Below are 4,464 nucleotides of genomic sequence, written 5' to 3' on the forward strand. Positions count from 1 at the left end.
GCATGAGGTTTATACTTGACCCCAAGTCACACAAGGCCTTCTTGAAGGTCATGGTGCCTATGGTACAAGGTATAGAAAACTTCCCAGGATCCTGCCTCTTTTGAGGCAGTTTCTGCCTAGACAAGTCATCCAGTTCTTTGGTGAGCAAGGGAGATTCATCCTCCCAAGTCTCATTTCCAAATAACTTGTCATTTAGCTTCATGATTGCTCCAAGGTATTTAGCAACTTGCTCTTCAGTGACATACTCATCCTCTTCAGAGGAAGAATACTCATCAGAGCTCATGAATGGCAGAAGTAAGTCCAAGGGAATCTCTATGGTCTCAGTTTGAGCCTCAGATTCCCAAGGTTCCTCATTGGGGAACTCATTGGAGGCCAGTGGACGTCCAGTGAGGCCTTCCTCAGTGGCGTTCACTGTCTCTTCTTCCTCCCAGAATTCGGCCATATTTATGGCTTTGCACTCTTCTTTTGGATTTTCTTCAGTGTTACTTGGGAGAGTGCTTGGGGGAAGTTCAGTAATTTTCTTGCTCAGCTGACCCACTTGTCCTTCCAAATTCCTAATGGAGGATCTAGTTTCAGTCATGAAACTTTGAGTGGTTTTGATTAGATCAGAGACCATGGTTGCTAAGTCAGAGGTATTCTGCTTAGAGCTCTCTGTCTGTTGCTGAGAAGATGATGGAAAAGGTTTACCATTGTTAAACCTGTTTCTTCCACCATTATTGTTATTGAAACCTTGTTGAGGTCTCTCTTGATTCTTCCATGAGAGATTTGGGTGATTTCTCCATGAAGAATTATAGGTGTTTCCATAGGGTTCTCCTAGGTAATTCACCTCTTCCATGGAAGGGTTCTCAGGATCATAGGCTTCTTCCTCAGATGAAGCTTCCTTAGTACTGCTTGGTGCATTTTGCATTCCAGACAGACTTTGAGAAATCAAATTGACTTGTTGAGTCAATATCTTGTTCTGAGCCAATATGGCATTCAGAGTGTCAATTTCAAGAACTCCTTTCTTCTGACTAGTCCCAGTGTTCACAGGATTCCTTTCAGAAGTGTACATGAATTGGTTATTTGCAACCATTTCAATCAGTTCTTGAGCCTCAGTAGGCGTCTTCTTCAGATGAAGAGATCCTCCAGCAGAGCTATCCAAAGACATCTTGGATAGTTCAGAGAGACCATCATAGAAAATACCTATGATGCTCCATTCAGAAAGCATGTCTGAAGGACATCTTCTGATTAATTGTTTGTATCTTTCCCAAGCTTCATAGAGGGATTCTCCATCCTTCTGTCTGAAGGTTTGGACTTCCACTCTAAGCTTACTCCATCTTTGTGGTGGAAAGAACTTTGCCAAGAAGGCATTGACTAGCTTTTCCCAAGAGTCCAGGCTTTCTTTAGGTTGGGAGTCCAACCATATTCTAGCTCTGTCTCTCACAGCAAAAGGGAATAGCATCAGTCTATAGACCTCAGGGTTAACCCCATTAGTCTTGACTGTGTCACAGATTTGCAAGAATTCAGCTAACAACTGATGAGGATCTTCCATTGGAAGTCCATGGAACTTGCAATTCTGTTGCATTAGAGAAACTAATTGAGGCTTAAGCTCAAAGTTGTTTGCTCCAATGGCAGGGATAGAGATGCTTCTCCCATAGAAATCAGGAGTAGGTGCAGTAAAGTCACCAAGCACCTTCCTTGCATTGTTGGCATTGTTGTTGTTTTCGGTTGCCATTTGTTCTTCTTCCTTGAAGAATTCGGTCAGGTGCTCTAAAGAGAGTTGTGCTTTGGCTTCTCTTAGCTTTCTCTTCAAGGTCCTTTCAGGTTCAGGATCAGCCTCAACAAGAATGCCTTTGTCTTTGCTCCTGCTCATAAGAAAGAGAAGGGAACAAGAAAATGTGGAATCCTCTATGTCACAGTATAGAGATTCCTTGAAATGTCAGAGGAAAAGAGAAATAGAAAGAAGAAGGAGAAGAAGAATTCGAACTTTAGTTAGATAAGGTTCGAATTGTGCATTCAGAAGGAGTGGTACTCCATAAATAGAAGGATGTGGGAAGGAGGGAAGAGAATTTTCGAAAATTCATTTAAAAGATTTTGAAAACATTTTGAAAATTTGATTGATAATTTTCGAAAATTAAAAGTGAAAAAGAAATCAAGTGATTTTTGAAAAAGATTTTGAAATTAGAAATTAAAAAGATTTGATTGAAAACTATTTTGAAAAAGATGTGGTTAAAAAGATTTAATTGAAAAGTTATGGTTTTAAAAAGATGTGATTGAGAAGATATGATTTGAAAACAATTTTAAAAGATATGATTTGAAAACAATTTGAAAAGATATGATTTTAAAAATTAATGACTTGCCTAACAAGAAAAGATATGATTCAAACATAAAACCTTCCTCAACAGAAAAGGCAACAATTTTGAGATGTTCAATCAAATCATTAATTGTTAGTAAGTATCTTTTAAAAAGGAAAGAAATTGATTTTGAAAACATTTGATTGAAAAGATTTGATTTGAAAAAGATTTGATTTTGAAAAACTAAAAAAAATTGATTTGAAAACAAAATCTTCCCCCTAGCACCATCCTGGCGTTAAACGCCCAGAATGGTATACATTCTGGCGTTTAACGCCCAAAATGCTACCTCTTTGGGCGTTGAACGCCCAACCAGGTGCCCTGGCTGGCGTTTAAACGCCAGTCTGCCTTCTTCACTGGGCATTTTTGAATGCTCAGCTTTTTCTGTGTAATTCCTCTGCAGTATGTTCTGAATCTTCAATTCTTTGTATCATTGACTTGAAAAGACACAAATTAAAAATATTTTTGGATTTTTAATAATCAAAATGCAAAAGGAATCAATTAACAATGCATGCAAGACACCAAACTTAGCAGTTTGTATACTACTGACACTATATGAGACACACAAAATACTTCAAGTCAATAGAATTCAAAGATCAAAACAAAGAAATATATGCATGGATTCGAAAATTATAACAAAAACATGCATTTGACACCAACTTAGGATGAGACACTAAACTTAAGCAAGAAACATCAAATATTTTTGGTCTTTTTATGATTTTGTGAAATTTTTTTTGTGTTTTTCGAAAATTAAGTGGGAAAAGGTATCAAAATCCTTGATGAGAATTCCAGGAATCAGTGCAATGCTAGTCTAAGACTCCGGTCCAGGAATTAGACATGGCTTCACAGCCAGCCAAGCTTTCAAAGAAAGCTTCGGTCCAAAACACTAGACATGGCCAGAGGCCAGCCAAGCCTTAGCAAATCACTGCTCCAAAAGCAAGATTGATAAGAAATCAACAAGTTCTTGTGGTGATAAGTTGAAACCTCGGTCCAATGAGATTAGACATGGCTTCTCAGCCAGCCAGATTTCAACAAATCATCATGAAACTCTAGAATTCATCTTCAAGAATTTCGAAAAAAAAATAATACCTAATCTAAGCAACAAGATGAACCGTCAGTTGTCCAGCCTAAACAATCCCGGGCAATAACACCAAAAACTTGATGTTGTTGCCGGATCTTGGCACTGATGTTACCAAAAGCTTGCTCAAAACTTGAACAATCCCGGCAACGGCGCCAAAAACTTGGTGCGCGAAATTGTGAACAATACTTTTTCACAACTCAAATAATCCCCGTAATGGCTCCAAGAACTTGGTGGCTCAATACCATGGCATTACACAACTTCGCACAACTAACCAGCAAGTGCACTGGGTCGTCCAAGTAATAAACCTTACGTGAGTAAGGGTCGATCCCACGGAGATTGTTAGTATTGAAGCAAGCTATGGTCATCTTGTAAATCTTAGTCAGGCAAACTCAGATGTATATGGTGATGAACGAAAATAACATAAAAGATAAGGATAGAGATACTTATGTAATTCATGGTGTAAGAGCTTCAGACAAGTGTATGAAGATGCCTTCCCTTCCGTCTCTCTGCTTTCCTAATGCCTTCATCCAATCCTTTCTTACTCCTTTCCATGGCAAGCTCGTGTAAGGTTTCACTGTTGTCAGCAGCTACCTCCCATCCGCGCAGTGAAAGCTAATGCACACACTCTGTCACAGTGCTGCCAATCACCGGTTTGGTTCCCTCCCCTACCGGAATAGAATAACTCTTTTGCGTCTGTCACTAACGCCCAGTAGGTTACAGGTTTGAAGCACGTCACAGTCATTCAATCATTGAATCCTACTCAGAATACCACAGACAAGGTTAGACCTTCCGGATTCTCTTGAATGCTGCCATCAGTTCTTGCCTATACCACGAAGACTCTGATCTCACGGAATGGCTGGCTCGTTTGTCAGGCGAGCACTCGGTTGTCAGGCGATCAACCATGCATCATGCAATCAGAAATCCAAGAGATATTCACTAAGCCTCAGATGCTTGTAGAACAAGAATGGTTGTCAGTCACCTTGTTCATAGGTGAGAATGATGATGAGTGTCAATCATCACCTTCATCAAGTTGAAGAACAAGTGATATCTTGG

The 4,464-nt window shown here is 39.5% G+C and overlaps 1 non-coding gene across 1 annotated transcript; it reads left to right on the forward strand.

Annotated features, from left to right (window-relative positions):
* Window positions 1-1,201: 1,201 nt before the first annotated feature.
* LOC130942461 (small nucleolar RNA R71) lies at window positions 1,202-1,309 on the forward strand. Its single transcript, XR_009071031.1, has one exon. It is a non-coding gene; the product is annotated as a small nucleolar RNA R71 (small nucleolar RNA).
* Window positions 1,310-4,464: the final 3,155 nt, after the last annotated feature.

This window comes from Arachis stenosperma, chromosome 7, assembly GCF_014773155.1.
Source record: "Arachis stenosperma cultivar V10309 chromosome 7, arast.V10309.gnm1.PFL2, whole genome shotgun sequence".
Taxonomy (NCBI): Eukaryota; Viridiplantae; Streptophyta; class Magnoliopsida; order Fabales; family Fabaceae; genus Arachis; species Arachis stenosperma.